Genomic DNA, 20,764 nt, shown 5'->3' with positions numbered 1-20,764 from the left:
GAACTGGGTGCTGCAAGTAATGGAAAGGAGCCCTGTCTGGTGAATTCAGAGGGCAGACCACATTTAGGTCCATTGATACAGGTGATCTTGGACTTGGAGGAGGGGCTCATTCTGAGCAGAGGAGGAAGGGTGATGGCCTATGGCCTGACCTGGGGCTGGAAGAACCACAGGATGGAGGGAGGGAAAAGGCTGCCAGGCAAACTCAATGATGGAGTGAAGCTGGAGAGAGAAGACAGGCAGACCACAGGGCTGAGGAATAAGGGCCAAGCACAGGAGTCACAGGTGGGAGGGAACCACATATGGCAGTGGTGGGGGTGGTGACTAAAAGGATGGGAGGTGATGAGCAGACAGGCTCCTCTGTCTTTTCAGTTGACTCAGGGTCTGCAGCTTCCCCCTCCCCCATTGATGCTGCCCACCAGTCTTCCTGAAAGAGCCTTTAGTCAAGCAATTGCCATACTAAAGGAATCCCATGGCAAAGATGCTCACTCCTATCATTCCTGTTCAACATTAAAAAGAAATAAAGATACACATATTGGAAAGAAAGTAAACTGTTCCTGACAGATTACATGATTTTCCATGTAGAATGAATAATGAAACTCAGTGGTAGAACCCCTGATTCAATCCCCAATACTAACAATAAAAATAACAACACTAAGAACTTCTGCTTTTTTTGGAAGATGCTATGAAGAAAATGAAGTGACAAGCCACAGATTGCAAGAGAAGATTTGCAAAACATAGATCTGAATCCAGTATGGAGAACTCTTAAAAGTCAGTAAGGAAACAACACATTTTTTAAAATGAGCAAAAGATTGGAGCAAACACTTTACCAGAGACATACTATGGTCAGTCAGCAAGACATGCAAATATGCTCAACATTATCACTCATTAGGAAAACACAAACTGGAGCCTTAATGAGCTATCACTATTCATTTATTAGACAGGCTACAATGAAAAGACAAAACAAAATAACAGCAAATGACAGTGTCAAATGTTGGTAAGGATGTGAAGCAACTGGAATTCTCATACATTGCTGGTAGAAATTAGGAATGATGTAGTGGTTTGGGAAGACAAATTTGGAAATATCCTATAAAGATCAACACATGATTATTGTAGACTCAGCAATGCCACTCCTAAGAATTTACCCAGCAGAAATGAGAACGTCTGTTCACATGCCCGTACACCAATGTTTGTAGCAGCTTTATTTTAAACTGTGAAAAATCTAGCTGAGCATAGTGGCCTACACCTGATACCCAGCAGCTTGGGAGTCCAAGGCTGGAGGATTATAAGTTCAAAGCCAGACTCAGCAACTTAGCAAGGCCCTAAGCAAATTAGTGAGACCTTGACTCAAAAAGAAAACAAAAGATTTTTAAGAAAAAAAATAAAACGGGTGGGGTTTGGGGATGTAGCTCAGTGGTCAAGCACCCCTGGGTTCAATCTCTAGTACAAACCAAAGAAAACAAAACAAAAACACTGTGGTAAAACTAGATACAATGAAAAATCCTTCAATTGGTGAACGTATAAATAATTTGTAGAATATTCATATGATACCACACAGCAATAAAAGGAAATAAACCACTAATATGAACAACACATGGATGAATCTCAAATGCATTGTACTAAATGAATGCAGCCAGATTTAAAAGACCAAGACTTCATTTATACATGATTCTGGAAAAAGAAAAACCAGGAAAATGTAGGAAGAGAAATTGACAACAGAAGATGATGAAAGGATTTTTCTGGGGTATGAAACTGGTCTAACCTTGATCATGGTGGAGAGTGCTGGATGATCATCTATTTGTCAAAATCCTTAACTGTAGACAAAAAAAGGTAAATTTTACTGTGTATAAATTATTTTTCAATAAATAGCTTTTTTCAAAGAAATCCTACTATAGCTTCAAGGTTTTTACTTAATCCAAACAAAATTTGTCACGCTTGACTTTCGGGGCTGTTTTAATTTTCACCCCCATGGGGTCAGTTTCATTGCCCATGCCAAATTGTGCTTGAATTAGAGCCATTTCCTCCTCATCCTCTTAACATCCTAATTTTGACTTTCCGGGCATTTTGCACAGGTTTGCCTCTCACAGGCAATGCCCTCCTCTCCTCTGCCTCTTCACAATCACACTTAGGATGGGTAGAGTGGCATGTCCTCCTCTCCAATGTAAGCCAAGCCAAACTTCTAGTTTCTTCCAGTTTGCTACACCACTCAAGACCCACCCCATCTTACAGTGTTCCTGGACGTCTGCCTGTGTTATTCTTTTTTTTTTATTGGTTGTTCAAAACATTACATAACTCATAACATATCATCTTTCATACATTTGATTCAAGTGGGTTATGAACTCCCATTTTTACCCCAAATACAAGTTGCAGAATCACATCGGTTACACATCCACATTTTTCCATAATGCCATATTAGTGACTGTTGTATTCTGCTACCTTTCCTATCCCCTACTATCCCCCTCCCCTCCCCTCCCATCTTCCCTCTCTACCCCATCAGCTATTGTTCAATTCTCTCCCTTGTTTTTTTTCCCCTTTCTCCTCACCATCTCTTATATGTAATTATGTGTAACAATGAAGGTCTCCTTCCATTTCCATACAGTTTCCTTTCTCTCTCCCTTTCCCTCCCACTACTCGTCTCTGTATAATGTTAGTCTTTTCCTCATGCTCTTCCTCCCCTGCTGGTGTTATTCTGATCACAGGTTGCTTATCAACCTAAGTGCAGGATGTACTTACTCACCTCTATACCCATCCCTTAAATAACACGACTCCTCACACACAGTAAGCTGTGGAATCAAAACATCCTGGAGGGGGAATGACCACCAAGCTCCAGGGGAAGGAGAGATCTGAGCTGCATCTTAAGAGGTAGGTCTGGAAGAACTCATGAGGAATCATCAGGGCTAAAGGCAGTGCAGAAAGTGCCGGGTGACAAAGAAACCTCTGCACAGCTGGGTATTCCTGCACAGGCACGGAGTCCCATTTATCTGGCCCTTGGAGAGGAGCCTGGTGATGCTCACCACTACAACCTGGATCAACAACCCCAGGATGAGTGGCAGCAGGGCACTGGTGGTGGGTACAGCCACTATGAAACTGTGCTGGGTAAGCAACCAAGCCTGGGACAGTTCCTCAGGGCCCTGCCCCCATATGGTCCCACCCCCATATGGCCGCGCCCACCTACTCTTCCTCCCTGGACTCAACTTAGTCTAATATACCCAAGGGAAACCTCACTTCACCGGGCTGTCCTGCCTGTTCCTTTTCTACCTTAATTACCCAACTCCATGGCCCTGCTAGACTCTCACCTCCACAGTGCTTCCTACCCTGCCTATCTCCCTGATCCCATTCACCTTCCAGATGTCTTTGACAAGTCCTCCCAACAGGCTTTTCCCTCAAGCCCCGTCCACATCTGCCCTGCCCTCATTTACCCCGCCCCTTGGCTCTCTGCCCTTCCCTTCCTTTAACCCCTGCTGTTTGCAGTGTTGACCCTTGGGACTGTGTGGATGGATAGGCATGGCTTTGTCCAAGAAGAACAGCATGTCTCTGGTGCTCACAAGAAAGATAATGCAGGTCACCAGCAGGGCACCCAGGTACCTACCCCATGAGCAGAAGCAGGAATAGACAAATGTTACAATGCCCCATGCAGTTATTCACCCACCTACAGTGTTGGTCAAACATCTAGAGAGAAGGAAGGAGGCTTCCAGGATCTATCTGGACTGGCCTCCATCACCCCCAAATCCTCAGGCCTTCCCCAACACGACCTTCTGGGCCAACTGTTCTTGGCCCTACATACCAGCTCCCATCTCAGGGAGAACCTGGCATTTCCAATGTACACTTAGGACTCCATGGATCATCAGGTCACCTGTCGTGAGACAAAACCGACTGGTGTTACTTGAGCAGGATATAGAATAACTCTGGGCCTCTTTTCTCAAATATTCAATAAATATGTAAAGAACAACCTTGCCCAGACAGACCTCTGCACTTGCAAACCTGTACAGGTTGTACACAGGACAGAAGAGCACTCAGAACCTAGGAAACCCTCTAATTTGGAAACCCAGAGGAAGACAGGTGAAGATCCCCAAAACAGGGCAGCAGGCAGCAAGTACTAGGTACTAGGTACTAGTACCAGCAAGCCAGGGGATGGGACAGGCACTGCCTTTTTCTCCTTAACTCCACCAGGCTCAGCACAGATGGGATGCCCTTTGCATGTCAGCACCTGTGCAAACAAGGCCAGCTTCTCCGGACATGTGCAGACACAGAGGTGATAACCAATGTAAGTGACCAAGAGTGGCTAAGAGCCACTTGTAGCAGTCTGGGAAGATGGTCTCATACCCACTCCTGGCCTATGTATGCTCTGAGGTTCCTGGTCTTGGCCAAGTATCTGGGGATGTTTTGCTGAGTGGATAGGGAGGAGGAGTACTCACCCCCACACAGATGTTGCAGTGGGGATGGTAGATGGTGCGGGGTAGGTAGTGGAAGCAGCACTTTGGGCATTAGGACATTTGAAAGGCTCTCCAAAACATCTATGCCACATATGTTGCCTCAGGGTCCTGCTTGAAGGAGCCTGGCATAGGAAGAGATTTGGGCGGTGACAAAAGCCCTTCCATCATGCAGCTGTTTGAGGCAGCCCCATAGCATCACTGGGCAAAAGAAGGGTGAAGAGGAGGTGGGCAGGGGAATCCTGGTCCCTGTAGAGCAAGCTAAACTCAAATTGGCTGGCACTGAAAGAGAAGGGGGGTTTCCAGCCAGAAGAGCTCTATATGGAGTTCCACTCTTTGGAATAGCAACCAGTGCTTGAAGTTGAGCGAGAAATGGGAAGGAGGAAGAGTGAACTGCGTGGTTTGGAAGAGGCTGTTGGCCTCTCTTGCCAGTCTGCCCAGTCCTCTCTTTTAAAACAACTGGAAAATCTCCAGGATTCTGTTTTCACACCTCAGTGGCTTGGGAAGTGAAGTGCCAGGGCCCACGTAATAATGACATGAGAGAAGGGATCCTGAGGCCATAGTTAGGGTTAACAGTTTACAAATTACCCCTGTAGGCAAGAGCCCTTAGGGTACCGCCTTCTTCCAGGGGTCTGAAGCCTTATCTCGATGCAAGATGCCAGGATCTGTCAGGTTGAGAGAAACCAGACTACAGAGGTGACCAGAAACAGAAGGCCAGTAACCAGGGGAAAGTCCCACTCTCCATTCTGGACCAGCCATCTGCATTTGAAAACAGAGCCAGACTCAGTTCTAGAGTGGTGCAAACCAGAGCTCCCCCCAAGGCCTGGCTCATCTGAGGTAGTACTCACACAACTGAAGGACAGATAAATGTCCAGGCTACAGACAGACCATGAACACTCTGAGCTTCTGACTATATATTCATCCTCCCTCTCCTGAACCTCTCTCTCCACTTCCTTGCCTCTGCACTACCATTGTCTATTTTCCCTTCTATTTCTTTATAAGAAACCTGACACCTTTCATGGGAGACTCATAGGAAAGCAAAAGTAGGCAACTGATATTGAGCAGCAGCACCACATTGAAAGTGGCAAAAAGACTTGAGATAAACCATGAATATTCAACTGGAAGTTGGGTTGGGAGCTCAAAATCATTGCAGAATGGCATGGCTAAGCCTCCTGTTCTCAGCAAAATAAAGCCACCAGTTACCTCTTCTGGGTTATCAACAAGAGTGTATTGGGGAAAGGAAGGAGTATCAGTTGAGTTCCTGACCTGTCCCTCTACTGCCTCCCCCTGGGCTGCATATTATGAGAAAATAACTGGGTTTCTATTACACTGATAAGTGTCATTGTACTGGGCACTGAGCACGTGAAACCCTCCATATTTGGCAGATTCCTCCCAACATAAGTTTTGGTGAGAGGCAGAAACCATTTTCCCATCCCAAATGGAGCTGAAAATGGCCAAATACTTTTGGTTTCTCTTACAGTGATTACAGAAGCCTGTGATCCAGGTGACATCAATTTCATTGTAAAACTGCTACCACCAACTGAGAAGTCTCTGCTGAGATGCAGATGTCCAATACCCATGTGTAGTAAACCCCCCACCCATCCCATTGCTGGTTTTGTTTTGTCTTGTCTTGTCTTGTCTTGTCTTGTCTTGTTTTGTTTTGACAGGGGATTGAACTCAGGGGCACTGAGCTACATCCCCAGCTCTTTTTCTTTTGAGACAGGGTCTCACTAATTGCTAAGCCTGACTTTGAACTTGCAATCCTCCTGCCTCAAACTCCCAAGGTGCTAGGATTACAGGCATGTGTCACTATGCCTGGCCAAGGAAATTAAATTAAATGCTGGTGGCATTAAAAATGGGGAAAAAAAACCAGTCATGTAGATAATGAACGATGGGGTCAGGAAGATGGGAACTGATTCAAAAGGAAATAAAATGCTAATACTTCCAGAGCACTTGCCCCTCCTCCAACCTATTGTGAAGTTTACCTGACTCCAGGGAAATGTTCCTCCCACCAAAGAGTTGTGTTTGAGCAACCCCTGGGCAGCTCCCCTCCTGCCTTTCTTGAAAGAAGGGGCACATGAGAAGAAAGAAAACCTGAAATCTATAAAAGGAGCAGGACACCCCCACTCCCTTGGGTACCACCAGAAGGAGGATGTCTGTCAGTCTGTCTCTCTCTCTCTTTCTCTCCCGCTTCCCCCTGTGTGTGTGTGTGTGTGTGTGTGTGTGTGTGTGTGTGTGTGTGTTTTATCCTTTAAATAAAATGTTTTGATCTTGCTTCAGTTTCTTAGGTGTTTAATCTTCAACACCAGGGAAACAGGACCCAATCCTGATTTCCAAGACTAATTTCAGATGGGGGCTCTGCAGGGATTATCACCAGGATAAGCTCCTCCGTGCCCCCACATCTTTCTGAGGTGTGCCTTTCTTTATTCCTGGAGGAAAACAATAGATACCCATCAGCTAATTAAATTCAGTTACTCCATACTGCCATCCTATAAGATTCAGGTGACAGGATTCATGCCAAGGTGGCTTCTAATCATCTATCCTGCAGGTCAGGCATGTTGAATTCTGCCAAAGCCATTTCTCAGAATCCTATCCAGGCCCAGAGTGTGTCTGGCATGAGTACACAGTGTCTCTAATCCCAGTCCACCTTTGGATTCATGGAGATGGACAAAAGGCTGGAACAACTACAAGATTGTATCCAGGGCCATGGTCTGGTAAACCTTAACAGTTTGTCCCCCAACTCCTCTCCTGACTACCCTCATGGGGTATCCTGTAGTGACCAGTCAATGAAAAAGCTCTGTGCAAAAACCTCAGTGACATACAACTCTGGGTGAGCCAAACTGCACTCTCCTGTACTAATTCCTCCCAAGCTTTCCCCTTCCCTCTCTGATCAGACTCTAGCTGTTGAGAGGAACATTTTACATGGAGTGGTTCATAAAGAAATGCCTGGGTTCCCTTTGTTCACACATTAACCCTTTACAAGCCTTACGGATTCTTCCCATTGTTTCTATCCTCCATGAGTTTCTTTAGCTGTAGAAGGGAGGCATTTTCATTTCGCCTCTTCTTTAAACTCCTACAGGATAATGGCATTAAGCATCTAAGGACCATTAAATGTCCTCTTTACTCTCCAGAGAGTCCTTTGGCCCATAGAGTAGAGAAACATACCCCATGTAGGTCATATATTTTTCATGAGTTATCACAATTAGAAGTTTATTGTGGCAAGAGAGGTCAGTCATACCTCTGAGTCTGGACTTTCCAGTGCCTTGGCATGAGGCAAAACAAGGGCTCTTGTTCATTCTGACAATGATGCTAGCAATAAATCTGGAAGAACCATGTGGTGAGAGACAGCTTTTCTGATTATCAGAAGCTCATAAGGAGACATCCCTAAAGAAAAATATGGAGTTTTATCTGGTGCAGGTGTTTGATCTCTATTTTCTCATGCTCAGATGGGAGCTTCATTCTCAACAGTTGTATCTAGTTCACCACTAGCCTACAAACTGAAAAAAAATGGAATTTTCATGTTGTTCAGAGGGGAGCTTTGTCCTCAAAAATGAGGGGTAGAAACTGTACACCACTAGAGGTTCTGGGATGTAGGTGCTCAAAAAAAAATGCCTCATTTTCTTCTTCTGCCATGCCTGGGAAATTACCAAATCACAGTTGGAAAAAGGAGATGTCTCATAATTTTCTGTATCCAACCTGGCCTGATTACCAACAAGAAGAATAAAAACTGGTCTCTGGGGGAAATATAAACTATAGGACTACACTTTAAGAAACTGATTTTGCAAAAGAAAAAAAAATGGTTAAATTGCCCTATGTAGGGCTGGGGTTGTAGCTCAGTGGTAGAGTGCTCACCTTGCATGTGGAGGGCACTGGGTTTAATCCTCAGCACCACATAAAAATAAAATAAAGGTATTGTGTCCATCTACAACTAAGAAAATATTTTTTAAGTGCCCTATATGTGATATTTTTGCCTCTCAAGCTCAGAAGAGTACTTTTTAGCTTCTGCTAGATCTCTATTCACAAGGCTTACAGAGCTTGTGAGAATTACAAGACTCAGAGGATCAGTTTGAGACCAAAGAAAAAACATCTTGTCACTTTTAAATTCAAGGCTCTGTGGGACCTAAATGGCTGGCTATTTTATGTGCTTTTACACTCTACCATCCTGATTTCTTAACAAGTTTCTTCCTAAACATTAAAGTATAGGAAGGAACAATGTAATGATCTCATATATATAAGCCTTCTTTATCTTGAGAAACTTTACCTGAGGATCACATTCCTTAGATATCTGGACTGACTCTAATCTGAGGCAAAAGTGCACTCCAATCTGATAAAGATGTTCTTCATGCTCCTATACTAGAGTAAGAATAGCTATGTCATTTCATAGAACTCCTGTTTGGAGATATATATATATATATGTTTTGAACTCACGATTTTATGATAAATTCACATTTGAACCTGCATGCTTAAATTAATATATTTTTCTGATTAGTCTTATTTGATCTACACTCTGTCTTTGTTCAAAGGTCAATTGTTCAAGAGTTGATTCTCAAATACATTGGAAAATATCCTTTATAAAATCCTAAGGAGGACATAGACATGGTGAAGTTGGGAATAACTCTGATAGCCATCCAGGACAAATGGCCACCTGAACCCTTGATTTCAGTGTCCACCATGGCTGTCAGACTTTATTCCTGGCATTTCCAACTGTACAGGCCTGCCCTAAATTTAAGTCAGAATGTAAAATCTGCTAAACTTTTAATTTCTAAATCAAATAGAAACTTTAATAAACATCTGTGTCATTGTCTCCTACCTGTAGATATCTCCCACAAAAAGCTACAAGATCTCTGTTTCCTGTCTGTTTCATGTATGTGTGCACAACTATGTATTGTATTGTTGTGTCTACTCGTGTGTGTGTCCACATATCAAGTATGTGGTGTCAAAATTGGAATACAGATAAATAAGTGCTCATAAATCAAAATTTAAAAGAAAAATGGATCCAAACACCTTTTAGTTCACATGACTTTAAAAACAGTTCAATTTAAATTAGGTAAACAGATGAGAGGAAAGATGTCTTTAAAATTACTAACTCAGGTACTCAGGGTTTGTACAACTCTGGTTAAACAACAACTGATATTTTAGAGTATTACACTATATTACAGAGTCAAGTTTTTCTAGGTGGTCAGACAATTAACAGATTGTTGATTTCTATAAAATGTCTAGAATGTAATATCCATTCCTTCTAAGATTTTCCTTCAACAGGAAAGAGAAGAAGGTTAATACTATTAACTACCCTTGTCTGATATCTCGGTTTTTACAATTAATATGAGTAAATTAGATTTAATATCAATGGGAGTAATCATAAATGTGTTTGTTACAAGAGACATATGATTAATTTTCAAAGTTAAAGTGCTAAAACATAAAAAGTAAAATATAAAATCAAGTACTTTTGACTTCCTATATTCTAAAAAATAATATATTTAAACATTATGTGTGTTTTCAAAAATGGGAAAATAAAATAAGATTTGAGATTGTTTTGTTTCTGTGTCTTCACTACTAGGAATTAAGATTCTATCAGATGTAATTTTAGATACAAAGAATACAAGAGGTTTCAGTTGGTTTTTAAAGTACCATAAAAACAAAATATTTTATCTTATTAAAGTGGAGTAACTTGTCTAAATTCAGGAATTTCATAAGGATTGTTTCAGATTGTGAATTTTAAAAGGGGTTGTTAGTTAGGAAAGAGATATAAGAAAGTTCTAGATATGGAAATCTATTTTAGTATGGAAAGTAGGAAAAAAGAAATATTTCTGGATGAGAAAATCCTTTGTTTGGTAAAATAAAAGTTTTAGAATGTCTCAGTAAGTTGCAGAAGGATTGTGGAAGGTAAATTTCAAAAACTCTTGTAACTTTGGAATACAGATAAATGAGTGTTCAATAGCAGCTCAATTCACAGTAGCTAAAGTAGTTAAAGCTATTCAAGACTTATCTTAAGGACAAATATCAATGTACTGATATAAACCAAAGTTTAATCTATGTGTTGAAGTAACAAGGATTTCTTAAAATATTAATCTGCTCTTATCCATCAAGATGATCTCCTGTGTCTGTTAAGTTTTATTACTTAGAGAAACTAATCTTAAAGGAATTAGAGTTTGTACAACTCTGGTTAATCAACAACTGATATTTTAGAGTATTACACTATATTACAGAGTCAATTTTTCTTTAAAAAAATTTCTTTGGTTAATATAAGAACATCAGTGTAATTGTAGTGCTGTTACTGTATTATTGGTATAAAAGATGTATTCATATCTTCCAAGTATAGAAATTTTTTAAATGTAAGGTTTAGAATAGCATTTTTTCCAAGCTGGTGTTTTTCAAAATAAAGTTTAAAGTAAAGGTTTGGGATTATAAAATTATGTTTCTACTTGGAATGGATCCACCATTTGACACAGCTATCCCTCTCTTTAGTTTATAATGAAAGGACTTAAATTCAGCATACTACAGTGACACAGCTCAATTAAATCAATGTTTATAGAAGCTCAATTCACAATAGCTAAACTATGGAACCAACCTAGATGCCCCTCAACAGATGAATGGACAAAGAAATGTGGTACATATACACAATAGAATATTACTCAGCCTTAAATAAGAATGAAATTATAGCATTTTCAGGTAAATAGATAGAACTAGAGAATATCATTCTAAGTGAAATAAGCCAATCCCAAAAAATCAAAAGCCAAATATTTTCTCTGGTAAGTGGATGCTGACCAATAGTGGGGCAGAGGGATAGAGAAGAGTAAAGGAACTTTGATTTGTATAAAGGGAAGTGAGGGGAGGGGTGGAGCTGTGGGGATGGAAAGGATGGTAGAATAAGACAGATATTATTACCCTATATACACATATGATTACACTACTGGAGTGACTCTATACCATGTACAGTCAGAAGAATGAGAAGTTGTGCTCCATTTGTGTACAATATGTCAAAATACATTCTACTGTAATTTAAATAATTTTTTTAAAATAAAGTAAATAAAAATTATGTTTCTTGGTTCACAGCTTTTATAGAAACTAAATATGTTTTTACTCTTGTTATTTTATTTTATAATATTCTCATAAACTTTACAAATATTATCTGTTAGTGCTTTACAAAAGTACAACTTCTAATATAAAAACATGAGTTAATTTGGGGCTGGGGGTATAGCTCAGTGATAGAGCGCTTGCCTAGCATACGTGAGGCACTGGGTTTGATCTTCAGTACCATATTTAAAAAAAACAAATAAAATGAAGGCATTCTGTTCATCTACAACTACAATTTTTTAAAAATGAGTTAATTTGTAATAATAGGCCATCACCTACAGGACAGTCAAGATGTAAACTAATTTCCAGTACTAATACTAATCTCCAACAAAATGAAAGGGCAAATAACTGTAAAATTATAGACATTAAAGTTAAAACTCAGTACTCTTTCTTTATGACTAGTGAAACTTGTTTGCCAGAGGTTTAAGACCCAAACTTGGTGACTAAATTTAAGAAGTAAAAGGGCCAAGAAAGAAAATAGCCAATATTTGGCTCTTGGCTTCTGAGGTCAGCTTGAACTCATGGAGTAAGGGGACTTCACTAAGGGCTGCAACTCTGAGCCACATGACCTCCAATCAGGGGGAATCAATGAGACCCTGGAGAACAAAAAGCCAACAAGTGCACATATTGCAAAGAGAAGTATCATTGGAGAAGAAAATGTCCCTGATGCTACCAAGAAAAGCCACATAGCTAACAAGAACCTGACCCATCCTGGCAGACAGCACTAAAGGAGCTAAGAGGATAATCTCAAATTCCCAAAAGCAACCCCCTGAGGGAACTCAGATGACTTTTTATTTTAAACTTTTTTACAGTTGTAGATGGACACATTACCTTTATATTATTTATCTATTTTTATGTGGTGCTAAGGATCAAACCCAGTGCCTTACACATGCTAGGCCAGTGCTCTACCATTAAGCTACAGCCCCAGCCCTCAACTGACTCTTAGCAATAGATAGGAACAAAGTTGATTTGATCAGCTTGGTCTTAAACATCTAGCAAAACAAGTTATGACCAAAGTACAGCAATACCTGGCATTTAAAATAAAAGAGAATAGTTATTTTAATGTAACTTAAGATGTACACTTGTGTTAACCCCACCAAAAGTCAGACTGGAGATTACAAAAGAGGAATTCTTTTTTTTTAAGCAAACAGGTTTTTGGAAAATATTTTTTTAGATGTTGATAAATTTTTATTTATTTATTTATATGCAGTGCTGAGAATCAAACCCAATATCTCACTCATGCTAGGTAAGCACTCTACCACTGAGCCCAAACCCCAGGCCCAAAAGAGGGATTCTTAGAAGGAGTGCTTGGTATCTATCAACAGAGACTATCAGAATTAGAAGGTTTTTTAGTCAATAGTCAATTTAAGACCTACAATTATTCCTAACCCCCTACACAGTTAAGCTTGATCTGTGTTTGCCAATATGATTTAGCCCTACATAACAGAGATAAAGGGATCTCTACTAAACAGAGTTTATGCCAATAAAAACATATTTTACAAAATCAGATGACATTAGATATCTTAACTACATATCATGGAGGCATCTGTGACATTATAAAAACTAAATGTTGTATTTACTTAACTCTGGCAATATTAAAGATTTACATTCCCAAATACAGGCCTTGTCCTCACCAGCCTTATTATGTGAATAACATTTTTAGCTCTTGCATCTCCTGGTGGGAGATTAATGGGCTTTATCATCATGATATTCATTGACATATTCCAAATGCTACAACATTAATCACATTCCAGTACTCATGTCTTTTTGTTTTTCTCATAGAAGCACTCATCCCCACATGATTGTACAGCCTATTCCTTCTGAACCAGACTTTTGCCATGGATTTCTTGACTGACCTGAAACATTCCTAAAAGAGAAGCTCAAACTGCTTCCCTGTGTTACCCACTCTCAGCTTGAAGCAGCCAGAGTGGTCATTGCTTATTTTCCTCTCACAGCAGTTAGAGCTGTATTTTCAGACAGGGAACTGATAGGGGGGGTGGCAGTATAAATAGTAAATATTTGGGTTGGAGGGGGAAGATGGAAGCTGATTTGGGTCTTGGATGATGGAGGCTGCCTCTGAGGGATTGAAATGCTAATATATCCAGAACACTTCCCCCACTTCCTCCATCCATTACCAAGCTTATCTGCCTAGAGGACAATTTTCCTCCCAAAAGGTTGTTAATGAAGCAATTTCTAGATGGCCCTCCCACACCCCCATTTTGGCAGACATGTAGAGACACCCTTAGAAGGATTCCTTCTCATATTTTGGCTCTTCTTTTGGCCCCTGGTCACACACTCAAGATAAGGGGAGAAGAAGGGCATGAGAACAAAGAAAATCTAAAATATATAAAATGGATAGGACATCCCCACTTCCTCAGATACCCAGCTCTTGGACCCCTCTCTGTAGAGAACTCTGTTCTATCTCTGTTCTATCCTTTAAATAAAACTAGCTTTCTATGCTTGCTTTGGCATTTCTCAAGTATTCAATCTTCACATCTCGAGTAACAGAACTCCGCCCTGATTGATTCTCATCACTGCAGTATCATAACTTGTTACACATTTGTGATTATCTCAGTTTTCTTTTAGGTTCTAAACTTTCAGAGGAAAAAAATATTTAAAATGAAGTTAAAACATACAAGGAACTCTTCAATAAAATTTGTTTTGACTGTGCATGTCCATGAACCTTGTTAAACTGTGAGATAAATCTATGAGGGCAGAAAACATGCCTCACGTGTCTTCATGTTTGCAAGACTTGGAATAGTTCCTGATACACAGTCCAGCTCAACAAGTAAAGAATATTCATTGTTACCTGGTTCTTCTCTTTAGCAGTTCTGAGTCAATGCCTCTAGAAATGAGATGGAAATACTCAGCCATAACTGCAAGAAACTTATGGGATGGGAGGCAAACCTGGGAAGGATGAAAGAAGGAAGAAGCTGGGTTGGGCATGGAGAGCCTCTTGCCACAATGCATATGTGACCAACTCTCAGCCAACTTGATAGGAAGTTCCAGGACAAAGGCTGCCTGTGAGAGAAACCCTGCACCCCAACTCCCTTTCCTATATGGGGCAAAAATTATCAGGTCCTGATGCCCCTGGAGAGTGTGGCCTCCCTCCAATGCTGTGGCCAATTCCAAGAGTGTTACTGTCACTGTTCACAGCTCAACAGTGAATTCTTCCTTGAAGTGACATCCCAGTGATGCTCCTCAACACAGCCATCAATTCCCACATTTGCTTTAATGCCATCCTCTCTCTAGCAGTCATTGAGTTAGAATATGAATGTTATTACTTCACAATTATTGAAAATTTTGATTCCAAATCAATCACAAACTTTTAAGACAGGTTAAACAATCTCAACTATGCCATGTTTTTAAAAATTGAACTTAATTAAGGTTCCCACCAAAAAAAAGTCTATGATAATAAAATATTATTATCTTGGTGGCTGAGGTGTGGCTCAGTGTTAGAGCACTTGCCTCCCACGTGTGAGGCATTGGGTTCCATCCTCAGTGCCACATAAAAGTAAATAAACAAAATAAAGATATTGCATTGATGTATAACTAAAAAATATTTTTTAAATATTATTGTTTTGTGTATAATTGTGATTACACAAAATAACCATAGTGTTCACAAGCAGCTATGTGTTTAGATTCATATGAGCAAATATGAAAGCATTTGTTATATGAATAAGTGACATTTAACATCTTTGGGAACACAGGACTATAAGGTCCTTGCTTAGCATCTGGATGGCCATCTTAAGTGACAACTGCCATTTTAAGAAAAAAGTTTCACTTTTCCACCCAAGAGTATTTCTGAGAAAGGCTCACCACTCCCTCATATCAACCCAACCCTTAACCACCCCCATTAGGACCCGCCTGGCTCTGATTCCTGAGCCTCCCCCATAAAAGTCCCAGAACTCAAGCCTTTTTTGCTCTCTCTCCTATAGAGAAATGGCCTTTATTTTTCAACTTTGACAAATAAACTCTCATATGTATCATTGCCTGTTCTCCGTCTTTCATTTCTCACTTACTGTCTCTCATTCCTCACTTTCTCTTCAAGGACAACAGGGTTTTACAGTGAGAATAAAATATATCTGGAGTCAGACAAAACATGGTAAGCAAATTGTTGATTCATATTGACCCCTGTTTGATCTGAGTACCCTGCAGTTGTTCGTATCTAACATGCTCAGAAGAAGACTTTGCAGCCAAACCCCGAGTTTCAAAAGAGAGATCTCTTTGCTCCTTTAGAACAATAATAGCCTTGAAATGCAGACTGGTTCAAAAAAGGAAAAGGATTTCTCAATAGTCACACAGCTGGGCTGGGGTTGTGGCTCAGCAGTAGAGAACTCACCTAGCACGTGCGAGACCCTGGGTTAGATCGTCAGCACCACATAAAAAATAAAATAAAGATATTGTGTCCAACTACAACTAAAAAATAAATATTAAAAATACTCACACAGCTGGCTTTCTTTCTTGCTTGTTTGCTTTCTTTCATTCATTTTCTATATCAAAAACTAGAACATTGTGGGACTGGGGTTATAGCTCAGTTGGTAGAGTGCTTGCCTCACATGCACAAGGCCCTGGGTTCAGATCCCTAGTACCACACACACATACACACACACAAAAAAAAAACCTAGAACATTGTTCTGAATGTCAAAAGATCAATATTATTAAAGATGAATGAAAAGAAGAGACAGGGACAGAATTCATGGAGTTGAAAACCAGGTATCTTGGAGTGCTCATCCAGGACCTCCCCCACAACCTCCTTTCTCTTTGACTTCATCAATCCTCAGTTTCATTGTTTATAAAATCAGGATTGCACCAGCAGGTGCTTCAGATAGCAACTATAAAATCTAAATAAGATTCCACACATAAAGTGGTTAACATGGTGCCTGCCACAGAGTGAATTCTCCACAGATGTGAGGACTAATATCATCTGTTCTTAATATCATTTGGAGAGTCAAAGCCAGAATAGTGGAGCTGGTCTGGGAATCCCCAATATTCTCAAGCTGTTATAGGTCCTGTCCAGTATAACCTCCCACCCTTATGACAAGATAAAACCTTTTCTCCCAGGTAACATTTGCTTGGCATAGGGTAATAGTAATAGTACCTGTTAAACAAAGAGTCCAAATAGAGGGCATATTGATGATTCTGTTATCCCTGTTATATCTGGGGAAGCAGAACCTGGCGGAATAGGGACAGGTGGGGGAACAAATTCCTCAAGGGGAAGTACAGCATAACAGATAGGGCACATTGAAACTGTTGCATAGGTTTGTTCTTCATGGAGGCAGAAACCATGGGGGCCTGCTTTTGTTACATGCATTGAGCCTATTGTTCCAGGAGGGAAAAACATATTTCTGATAGCAACACAGTGGAAAAGGACTGTGACCCATTACCCCAGGACTTAGTAAGACACATATCATTATAAAAACAAAAACAAAAAAATTCCAGCAGATTCCCCCATAATAGATTTACCATTTTTAATTAACATAGAATTAGTGTAAGTCTTTGCACCCAATTCCAGTTTTTCGGGGCTGTTGCATTCAGACCTACAAATAACAGCAAAGCAATTAATGTCATAGTTCTAATACAGTAGGATGACATCGTGACCATTGGCCCCCCTTGCCCCCAGTTGAATTCCTCAAGGTGCCACCGTGACCATGCAGCCACTATGACCAGGTTTGTGACTAGAGCAAGGCTGTAGTCTCCTCAGATCCTGGATCTCAAACAGGATCTCAAATAGGATGTATCCTGTGCTCCCAATGTACAGTGAACCCAGAGGAGAGCTACAGGGAGGATATCTACCCAAGAAACTCCCATTTCCTGGCAGACTTAAGCTAGGGTGGTCTTTAGGGTACAGTTTTTTAAGTTCCACTTTCCCTGAACTCTGTGGTTAGTAGGCAGCATGTAGCTTCCATTTGATTCCCAATATTCAGGTGATGCCCTGGACAATTTCTGTGATGAAGGCAGGCCCATTGTCTGACTTGATGGATAAGGGCAGGCCATATCCAGGAATGGTTTCTCTCTTTTTTTAATATTTATTTTTTTTAGTTGTAGTCAGACACAATACCTTTGTTTTATTTATTTATTTTTATGTGGTGCTGAGGATTGAACCCAGGGCCCTGCATGTGCTAGATAAGCACTCTTATCACTGAGCCACAATCCCAGCCCCAATGATTTCTCTTAACAGGGCTTTAGTCACTTCTCAGGCTCATTCTTTCTGGTCAGATGACCTCCACCCACCCAGAGCATGTGCACACCATTACCAAGAGGATAGATATCCCTTGCTCGGTTTAACTTCCATAAAGCCCAGCTCTATAACTTTAAAAGGTAAAATTCCAACAGCCTGGACTCCTGGGGGTCTGGGCTGGATGCTGGTTAGCATTATTTTTGGCACAAGTTGTACACTCTGGCTGACCTGGTTACAGTGTAGGGAGTTTGGCTATGAATTAGTACCTGTTAAGCAAAAGTCCAAATTAGTTTTTCCTAGGTGACAAATTTCATGGTTTTGAAGCATCGCCCGATACCCCAAGCTTTGTGGGATGAAAATCCACTGGTCTGGCAGTACCCTCCATCATTCTGACATTTTCTGTTCTCCCTCTGTGGCAGCCCATTTATATTCTTCTCTGGTGTACCTAGGATGGTCTCGGAGCCTTGAGGCCATCATTTGAGCTGCCTGGGCTGCCCTACAGATGATGTCCTGACACAGAGCCACTTCTTTGGCCATCTAATCAGTTGTTCTATTTCCTTGGCTTACTGGGTCTGTTCCTTTCTGTTGTCCATGACAGTACATCACAGCCACTTCCACTGGCTTCCAGACTGCTTCCAGAAGTTTAGGTATTTTTTTCTTATTTTTAATTTTTTTCTCCCTGTTGATATAAGTCTTCTTTCCTTGCAGATGGCCCCATGACACATGTAGAGTGGTAAAAACATATTTTGAATTAGTATCAATGTTAACTCACTGGTCAGTGGCATACTCTATGGCTGTGCTCAGTGCCCATAACTCAGCCATTTGGTGACCACCCCTGAGGTTAGCACTACCACTTCCTCCACATGTTTTTCTGAAATTACCACAAATCCAGCCCTCCTTTGTTCTTTCTGCTGCTCCCATCCATGAATAGGGTGAGATCTGGGTTTTGCAGTGGCTGGTCAGTCAGATCAGGTTGACTGGAGTAGACTTCATCTATCAGGTCCTCGAAATTGTGTGAGGGAGGTGGATCATCTGGCAGGAAGGATGCAAAGTTTAGAGTGAGCACAGTTTCTAGTGTTACATGGGGGTTTTCATATAAGGGTCCTTGATAGTGGGCCATTCAGGAGCTGGTCAGCCTTTGGTACTCCTTGTGATCCATCAGGGCAGTGATGGCCTGTGGGACTGTTACATTGATATTCTGTCCAAGGGTCAGCTTGTCAGTTGATTAAGGTCACAGTATCTGCCAGAGCTATTAGGCACAGAGGCTATTGGGTCACTAACGCAGTTATTCCAATAAATGAGCCACTGACTGCTGCCAGGGTCCATACTCTCAGGTAAGAACCCCAAGTACAGTTCTGCTTTTTTCTGCCACAAAAAGATTGGAAGCCATTGTTGTATCAGGCAGTCTAAGATCAGGCACCCAGGTTAACTTCATTTTAATCTCCTGGAAAGCCTGTTCCTGTTCAGTTCCCCAACATAGGGGGTCTTTTTCTGTCCCATTGGTGGCCGCCCACAGTGGTTTAGCCATCACTGAATGCAAAGGGTTCCAGATTCAACAAAAACATGCTGCTCCCAAGAATTCATAAATTCTTCCTGGTGTTGGGTCTGGGGATAAAACAGATAGCCTGTTTTCAATCAGGTCCTAAAGACCATTGGCCAGGTGTAACGTAAAACCCAGGATACTTTACTTGATGCTGATAGATTTGAGCCTTTTTCCAAGAGACTATAATGCACTTCTGAAAGGAGGGTCAGCAGAACTGTAGTTCCAGACCAACAGCCCTCTCCATCTGGACTGGCCAAGGGAATGTCACCAATGTATTATAGGAGAATGCAATTCAGTTGGTTCCCAGGGAAGGCAGCTAGATCCCTTTCTAGTGTCTCCCCAAATAGGAGAGTTCTTAAGTCCCTGGGGAGTTTGGGTCCAAGTCAGCTGAACTTTCTTTCCAGTCTCTGGGTCCTGCCTTTAAAATGCAAAGAGGGGTTGGCTGACTGGGGCTAATCAGAGACAAAAGAAGGCATCCTTCAGATCCAGACACTAACCCACTAATCCTGGAGTGAAATAGGCTGAGGAATGTGTAAGGGTTAGGGACCACTAGGTGAAGTGTTACTACTGCCTTGTTAACTGCTTGGAGGTCTTAGATTGATAATTTTTGCTATTAGGCTTTCGCACTGGTAAAAAGGGAATGTTCCAGGGGGACTGGACCTCGATCAGGATCCCAGAGTCTCTCAGTCTCTGGAGGTGCTTCTTACTCCAAAGAGTGTGTCCCTTGAGAGGGAATACTGTGTCCATCTGGTAGGCTCTGCTCCTGGTTTCAATTCAACAACTAATGGGGGTGAATTCTTGGCAAACCCAGGGGGGTTGTTTTCTGCACAGACTGAGGAAAATTCTTGAAATAAGGAGGAAGAATTTTCAGTGGCAGTTGGATTTTGGGTATAGAGTCTCCATTCATCTCCCTGGGGTAATGTAACTGCCCTAACCATGGTGGGTCCCTTCCCTAAGGTCATATAGGCAGGACCATCAGGGAAGAAGGTGATTTGTGCTCCAATTTTGAAAGGAGATCTCTTCCAAGAAGGGGAACTGGGCAGCTTGGCATGTACAGAAACTCATGTGATTCCAAAAGTCCCCTCAGCTTACAGGTGTGGAATTCACAGAAAGGGCTGGGTGCCTATGAGCCAGTTGCTCCTATTATAGTAACTCCTTTACCAGTGAATGAGTGATGGGTTGCATGACTATGCTGTCTATGCTCCACACCCATGTCTACCCGGAATGTCATTGGGTGGCCCTGCTACTGTCATCTTGACAAAGGGCTCCATCAGACCAAGAATCAAAGGGCCCAGTCTCTCCTATTCTGAGTCCACCCTGGCCTGCTAGTGCTGGACTCCACTTGGTATTGGCCCTCCTGATTCGGTGGTGGGTTCTTTTGAATTGTTTTGGCCTAATTATGATTTGGGCACTTGTGTTTCCAATGGCCTAGTCCCTGACAGTAAGCACACTTGTCCTTCTGCAGTGTAGGGTGACTTCCAGGTGTCTGGTTCTTGCAGGGTGCCCCAGGCCATCTGACTGGGTCTGGACATCTGAGTG

At 41.4% G+C, this 20,764-nt stretch overlaps 1 pseudogene; it reads right to left on the bottom strand.

Moving 5' to 3' along the window:
- Positions 1-20,764, bottom strand: part of LOC101978642 (TBC1 domain family member 9-like) — a 93,638-nt pseudogene that overhangs the window by 50,115 nt on the left and 22,759 nt on the right.

Source organism: Ictidomys tridecemlineatus, chromosome 3 (assembly GCF_052094955.1).
Source record: "Ictidomys tridecemlineatus isolate mIctTri1 chromosome 3, mIctTri1.hap1, whole genome shotgun sequence".
Taxonomy (NCBI): Eukaryota; Metazoa; Chordata; class Mammalia; order Rodentia; family Sciuridae; genus Ictidomys; species Ictidomys tridecemlineatus.
Note: the sequence above shows the minus strand (reverse complement) of the source record. Positions and strands in the feature narration are given on the sequence as shown.